Source organism: Pezoporus flaviventris, unplaced genomic scaffold, assembly GCF_033815535.1.
Source record: "Pezoporus flaviventris isolate CSIRO_AGI_PZ_B2104156 unplaced genomic scaffold, CSIRO_AGI_Pfla_v1 ptg000036l, whole genome shotgun sequence".
Classification (NCBI taxonomy): domain Eukaryota; kingdom Metazoa; phylum Chordata; class Aves; order Psittaciformes; family Psittacidae; genus Pezoporus; species Pezoporus flaviventris.
Genome location: NW_026892584.1, coordinates 17,621,047 through 17,629,572, shown reverse-complemented (window position 1 = coordinate 17,629,572; position 8,526 = coordinate 17,621,047).

Here is an 8,526-nt window from a genome sequence, read left to right as displayed (position 1 = left end):
AGGACATGTTGCATGTTACAGCTGGTAGCACACAAAACCTACCTGAAGATTTAAGCACCCCCATTAACTTGTCTGCAAGAAGACTGACCTGGAAAGTATGTATGGAGATTACAATGAAAATCAGTTAATTTGTAAAGCAAACTTATTTAGTAGTTTGTTTTTATTTACTATCTTATAATCTGATGCAGAAACTCTCCAAGAACAAACCTGAACAGAAAAAAAAAGAAAAGTTTGAAAAAAAAAGGGGGGCAAAAAGTATGTTTTTAAGTTAATATAATTCAAATCACATAAAGTTATAATTTTAATTTATAATTAAAATTTAATATAATTAAGATGTAATTAAAATAATTATAATTTAATTTAATATACTGTTTCCCCCCAGAATTCCTTTCCGTCACACTAAGGGAAGGTTACTAATAATCACTGTCTATAAAACCATTCTATGCACATACACTGTATATGTAAACAGTACACAGAGCACCATCTACTGACATACAAAGAGCATGAAATATTCTAACTAACCCATCTTTATTGCAGCTCATAACTGTTTGTGATTTTAGTTTTGTTACACCCCACAATTTGTCCTTCATTTAGCCAAGTCTCCCAATTCTAATTCACATTATAATGTGTAAAAGGACTATACAGCAAATAAAAATATGTTGGGAAGTAATCACATGATGTACACAGTAATAAAAATTAAAGAAAAACCCCAACAAACACATACACACACCCTGCACATGCACATACACACACAAATAAACCTTCTTGCATTGGCAAAGAGTAAGACATGCATTTTCAGAGGCCATAATCTCTCACTCATTTTCTCAGTCTGCATAATTTACATTCAAATCCCAGCCTGGATGATTCCTCTTTCAGGCCATTAGTCTTAACTTTGTTTGCTTGTGAGAAGAAACAGAAAGTAATACGTAACAGGGATCACTGTACCTGCCTCTCCTGTTAAGCTCAGTTTAAAGGTTTTAGTAGACTTTTTGAGAGCTGCTGATTAAGTACCGTTGCTGTCCTTACTTCCCTCAAACAAGAGGAAGTGGTGCATTTCACAGTTCCTATTCTAGCTTCCACCAGACACACCAAAGTTGAAATTTCATAGTGCTTCTATTGCTGTCACCCTCCAGATAGAACTCTATGTCCCTGAAGTGGCTCAGATAACAACAGTTTGCTGATACAAGATAGTACAGCTATGTGAGAAATATATAAAGCTTTGTGGGATAAATGTTTCTAATGTAATCTTTTCCCTTCCAGTTTTGCAGAATGAAACGCAGCTCCACAGAAGGAAGGTACAGATGACAAAAGTCTTGGATATGAAAATGTAGCTGAGTCTTTTATTCTGTGCTGTGTAGTATGTTAATTTAAAAAAAAAAATAAAAAATAAAAACCAAAGGAAGCAAGAAATCCAGACACTTCTCCCTATCTGTGTAGTTTAGCCACTAGTTACTTGGTGTACCAACTAGCAATGCAAGTAGTGAGAAGGAGAAGAGCAGTCACACACACGTGATGACAGTGTCTTGGTTTCACCCACATTACTCCCTCTTCTCAGTTACAGAGCCCCCAAGTCTTTGAGGAGAAGCCATATGGTTAGGGAGAGGGGAACTGATGCTGCACAGACAGGATTTGGGTTTTATTTCTATGCTCTCAGACAGAGATCTCCTTGGGGACATGCTGCACTGGGCTGAGGTGGTTGCATAATTTTGCTATATTTCCTAAGCAATTTTTTGCAAGATCTTTTTCAAAGGCTTGCACAATTTCACTTTTCTTAGCTTATAACCTTATCTTTTGGTTTCTGTCTTAATAGCTCATGTGAAGGTATGCTATTGGCAAAACCCCATAATTGAGGAAAGGTAGTCTTTCACAACATAGCAAGTATTTTAAAGGATTATACTAATATTAAGAGGAAGCACAAAAATCTTGTCAGATTATTTCTGAAAGACTTGAAAAATCTCTGAGCTTCCTAAGTACTCCCAAAAGGCACTTAAAAAAACACAGTAATTTGTGGATGACCTTTCTGATTTCATCTCAGAAACAGTATGTTGAAGTCATCTCAGATTCATGCAATGCAGACATTTGGGGAAAGGAAGAGGAGACTATTCTTAAAGAGCTCCAAGGGTGCTAACAATTATTGCCATTATACATTACCAGTAAGCTCAGAAATATATTAGAAGCCTTCTCAGAGCATCAACCATGATGTTAACATTTGAAATCGGACCCCCAAAAGGAGAGAATAAGCAATAAATATGCTAGAAGGTCAAGGAAGAATTTGGCACTGTCAGAACGGACTGGGTCGAAGCATTTTTCCTGATGGGAAAAAATAGCCATTAGAAAAATGATCGTTGTTATTTACGAACATCAGGTTGCTAAGTGACATCATGTGATGTTCACTGCTTCATCAGCCACCCACAGTTCTCAAGGAATAGCAACAGAGGGGGTGAAAGGGGTGAAAGAAAACCCAAAAGGCTGAGTTACTATTAAAAATAAAAAAAGAAAAAGGCCTACAGTTCAAGACAAAGCAAAATAAGCTTTTTAAAAATACCTGCTTTCTTTTTCTAGTTGAATCCACTAGAATTAGGTTAAGAACTTACAAGCACTACATAGGTAAATCATTTGAAAGAGAGAGCCAAAGAACTGAAACCTACCCCCAGCCACAAATATAAGTTAGTGATCTGCTTTTATATATACGCATATATATGTATGTATATGTGGACATATGTATGTTTGTATTAACTTTTCCATGAAAGAAAGACTGTATGCATTAAAGGCCACATCATATATTTTTTAATTGCTTCTAATGTTGTCAGACTTCAATCATTTGGGCTCAAATGCTTCATGCTCCTTTAATTTACTCAATTTTTTATTACTTCAGCACTGTCGGCTCAGCTGCTTCACATAGATTAGATTATTTAAGCAACTATTTTGCTGAACCTTTAGCACTTTCCATGCTTTGCAGTATCTTGAACACAGAAAATTCACTAAATTGTGGCAAATCCATGGAATACAGAACAAGTAGTGATTAAAAAAAAAAAAAAAAAGAGTTGTGAACTGACAGAGGGAGCTTTTGCAAAATCTATATACCTGGCTTCCCTGGGAAGGCAGCACAGTGCCTGTGGTGCCCTTGAACACACGCTTTCCTGGAGAACTCTGCAGTCTTCCAGTGTTTTATTGACATAGGTTGTGGGGATTCAGTCGCAGGTTTCTGACCTCAGAGAGTCCCTCTCAGGCAACTCACACACCTGGTCACATACCTTCTTCACCATTTAAATATTCAACATACTTCAATTAATTTGGTGTTTGTGTAAGAACTTGCAGAAGACTTTTCTCTGTTGTACTTTCTTAAAATGAAAAAAAAACAGAATCAAGATCAAAGGAGCACCTATGGCTACATCATACATGAGTACAAAAGATTAAAATAAAAATTTATGTACATTTATGAGGACATAAATTTTCAGACAGAATGCCTAAAAGCGGGAACACTTTGTGCTTGGTTTTTCATTCCTGTAACTCTAATTTCAAGATGAGATTAATAAAGTCACCTTTCAGTGAAACAAGTGAAAAAGAACAGAGAACAGTTGTAATACATGAAGCTCCGAACAGTGAAGCCCCACCACTTAACTTCTAAGAAATTATGTCAGTGTAAATCATGATGTGATGAATGCTTCACTGAAATGATTCATGCCATATGGTCTGAAGAGCAAAACGGGCACAGTTTATTTTTAAAAGAATGAGAAATATGAACTTGGAATATTCATTGCTTTGTCCTGCCAGGCTGAACATTTGCTGTAGCAGTGGCAAGACTTACTGCAGGTCTGTCTTTTTTTGCTCACTTAATATGTTGCACTAGTATGAGGTTTCAGTCTCATTCATAATGGAATAATGTCCACAAAATTATGATCAGTATTCCAAAACCTCTTCTGCAAACAAATGTTCACAGGGCACCTACAGACTAAATCATCTTCTCACTTTCTCTTTAAAAAATCCATGAGAAACTTCAGAAGTAAACAGACCTCGTGGTGTAATGACTATCTTGGTAGTGAGAAGACAATTAAATTGAGTCCCTGACAGAGGTGAAACGTGCTGATAATACCATGAGTCGCTCAGCTCTCCTTTTGTAAAGCTGCTTACGGTCAACACCTTTCTGGCTATATTGTTGTGTATTAACATATTCAGTGTGCCTTATTCATCTTATTCCAATTCAAGGACAATGAAGAGCCAGTGTCTCCTTAGACAAGTACTGGAAAAGGAGGGCTAGTCAGTATACTACAGTCATTGTGCAAGGTGTTGATGGTTGCCCAGTTCTGACCTCTCCCCCACCATTTGTGCAGAGATATGTCCCCTGAAAAAGCAGTCTGAGAGCAGTCCACTTTCAAGAAATTGCAATTTTCATTCTGCAGAATTTATCACTGTGTATAATACCTTGAAAAAATTCATTTTGGATTGAAAGCCTTGACATCACAACTTCAGGTGGCTTGGTTTGGTCTGTGAGATGTTATAAGGGTGATTTCTAAATCAAATGTTTATGATCAGAGGTCAGCTTCAGTTTCAGGAGGGTAGCCCTTAAACTAATGGGCAGGATTTCTGTAGCTAGCATAAATACACTCAGGTTCAGTGATGTTAGTATACTCATCATTCACATGTACTCTGTTTGCAACAGTGATGTAATTTATATATAGATCAATTTTAACTTGCAGTCTGGTTCCACAATGATGTAATTAAGTTGATACTGCCTGGGGTGGGTAGTCCCAAATAATCTGTAAATATAAGAAGGATTTTATAGAAGGATTAAAATCAATTTAACATTAGCTTTTAAACAAGTAAGCTACAGTTGTTTAAATGTCCGCAAGTCTGAGGAACAGTGCCTATTTTTTTAATAGGTTGAAAGAATGGCTAGTACTTTTTTTTACAGATGGAAGTTGAAAAGGTTTACAGGGTTAATACATTAATTTAAACTGATAAACAAATATCTGTGTAAACAAATTATTTCATTATAACAATTAAACCTGTTATTGATCTGTTTTAAATTCAATTAATATAAGCTTCTTATATCGACTTGAGCATGCATGAAGTGCTGTCTTCTCTCAATCATTTTTAAACTCTTTTTAAACAACACAGCATTGCACGTAGGCAAGCTTGTGCTAGAGAAAAGCATTTATAATGTACCACTCACGACTCCGACTCCTATGATTCCCTCTAGTGGTCAATAATTCTCTGCTAAACGTTTCTTAGTACTACAGATTGTACCTCTTCTGCACTAAAACAGTCTCCTCTTTTGAATTCAAGAGATCCATTTTTTTATTCTTGTGCTGCATAGGAGAAGGACAAAGCAACTGAATCTTTCAAGATGTGCAGCTAGTATATCTGTGGGAAGTTTTACTTTCCTTACTAGGAGCAGACAAGTTGCATATACCACATACCAGCAAAAGCCTGCTCTGTTGGCAGCGCATACCAGGAGGTGACTGATCTGCTGCAGAAGGAAGCAGTCCTTCCACCCTTCCACCCCACCCATACTGTTAGGCAGTATGAGAATGCCTGGTGCCCATTTGCAAGCCTGGCAATAGGAGCACCTCTCCTGCAGTTTTGAATAGCATAACAACATATGACTTGTCATATTCATACAAGTAGTTTGGTAAGTGGCTGACATTTACCTTGGCTTAACGTCAATAGGAAATGGAGTTATGTAGTTCGGGTTTTCGTAAGATTACAGACAACTTGAAATTGTAGAGGTTTAATATGAATTGGCAGAAGATGTACCCCGCAAATTCCTATCTTCACCTTGCTTTCAACTCAGGGTACTCTCCAATATATTTAAGAGAGGTGTAGACAGCAGCAGCTGCATGCTGAATTAAGGTGCCATTTTGTATCAGTTTGAGTTGATTCAAGTCACTACTAATCCAGTGCTATATTCATTTTCTAACCTTGGCTGTGCATTTCTGCTCCTTCCTCATGCCAGCTCTGGGACTTACATGACTGCTGAGGGAGATGGCTAACTGGCAGACTAAGGAAAAAGAAATCCTGACAAAACCTGAAAAGTTTGAGGGCACTGATGACCTTGTTGAAGCCACATACGCCTTTCTTGTGAAAGCTTGTGAACAGCTGTGTGCCAAGACCTCTTCTTTTGGCATTCTTGTTTGTCTATTACAAAGGGCAAATGCAAAGTCTACTCCTGTGGGATTAGGCTGCTACAAAATATTTTTTAGCCATCTTTATCACAATTTTTTTCCTCCCCTGTGGATGGGAAACTCAGGAATGGGCAAGGAGAAAGCTGTGGACTGAATAAACAGCGGATTTTTGAGAAGGTGTTGGCAACCTAAGTGCATGATCACAACAAAAATGCCTTTTACCTGTGGTTCTCAAGACACAATTTGTGAAATTCAAACTTTCATTTCCTCATATACATAATACCTCTATTATACAGAAAAGTTAGGATTAAAAAAAATATTGTGGAATTAAAAGAGCAATTGATGCATGTGCTTGGCTATCATATATATGCAACATTATCAAAAGACAGTAGGAGAAATCAACAGTTTATGTATTGTCCTGTGGTACAAATTAGCAAAATACATTTATGGCATGTAGAAAAATTTAAGAGAGACCCAGGGAATAATGCTGCCACCTACTTGTACCACACAGTACCTCTTAAATTACCATATTACTTATCAGGTTTGATAATTATGTTATGCTAGTTTCACTTCTAGTTGTTCTTAGTTCTTTTTCTTAGCATGCACTGTTGGGTGATATGAAAACTACTCAGTTTCTCAGACAACTGTGCAGTGATGATTCACTGCAGTTAGCATCAAGATGCAGCTTCAGAAAAGAGAGGGAAAGAAAAGTGGCTATTTCTATTTCTGCATATCTTGTTTAATAATAGGACATCCATGTTGCTTAAACAGGAGTAACAGTTCTTATTTTTAGAATCTTTGCTCTCATATACATGTTCCTTCATTTAGAAAAATTATGTTAACCCATCTGAAGCAAAAATCCTTTTGAAGCTCAGTCATATGGAAAAAGACATAGTTAAGAGTTGTGAAAGAGACCACTGAGTTGCTGGCACTGATGTACATCATACGGTCAACATAACCCTATCAGACTTAAAGATGCTCTTCTTTGCACCAACTGCCGTAGATAATGTTTTTAATTCCTAGATTTCTGTCTGTGTGAGAGGATGTAATGGCTGTCCTCATTCCCAATTTTTTTTAAAGCTTAGTACTCAATAAATTCACATCTTCTGCTAAATGGAAATAATTCAAAATAGCTGCTTCAAAAATGGTGGATATTTTGCTTGTTATGAATATCAGTGTTGTAACTACTTCCATCTGATTGCACATCTTTACAGCACTTCATCACAGATTCAGATGCTGGGTTTTCTGAAGGTCTGGATAAGGCAAGACTGGAAAAAAATAATTTAAAAAGTTGAATTTTCGTTCTACTTAATAGGACAGATAGGAGCCTACAGCTGAACTACATGAAATACGAAACTCTGAGAAACTAATGCTACAGTATGATTATAGAAGGAATTTTGGGCATGCTTCACCAGAAGTGGCTGGGAGTAAGGGATAAAACAGAGATAGTCTGGAACCAGTCAGCCAAAAAAAAAAAAAAAGCTGGCACTAGTTTATGTCTCTCTCTTAACATTGCTGTCCCTAAGAAAAGCTTGGAAATTACAAGCCAGACATCTCTAAATAGAAGACAAAAGAAAATCAATGCTCAAGCAAAGACAATGTGTTTTGGGAAACCTTCCTTCCAGTTTTCCAATTAATAGGCCTAACAGTACTGAAACTGGAAATCCCTGCAGGCCACAGGACTGGAAAGTGATGTGCTCAGAGAAACACAGTGAGCCATCCCACTCTACTATGTGCAGCATGTAGTCACACACGGGCAGCAAAGCGCTGTGCTGGTTCCAAGGTCTTCATCACAACAGCCACATCTGGCCGGAAATGCTGTGTTTCTCAGGCAGGAGCTGCTGGTCATGTTCATAGCCGGTACTACCGCCTGTGTTTGTGCAACACAACCCTCCTACCCCAGCTTCCCTCCGTAATATATCAAAAATATCATAAACAATCTGGATTTTAACCTCAACCAGGCTCCGGGAGCCTGGTCCCCGGAGTTCAAAATCGGCAGGGCCCTCGCGGTCGTGGCTTGCACCACCTTGGGCAGTGTTTCACAGTTCGAAATTTAGAGAGCGACCAGAAACACCGGACTGGTCCAGGCCGAAAAACCTGCTTGTTTTACCCACATAAAACCCTGGCGGTAGGGGGTAGGTGTCGAGTGAGCTTGGGGCCCACGCTGGAGCAGGACAACAGGGACAGCCGCAGGGCCGTATCAACACGGGCAGGGAACGGTGAGGTTGCTGGAGCGCTCCTCACTGAGGCAAGAATGCAAGGCCCGGCCTGCCTGGCAGGTCTCCTCCAGCCGCTTGCAACTCGCCGGCACAGGGAGACCGTGCAGCCCCTCACAGCAGGGACAGCCGCACGGAGAAGGGGCGGGGACAGCCCGGGGCCTCCTGCTGGGCCTGGGGCCCAA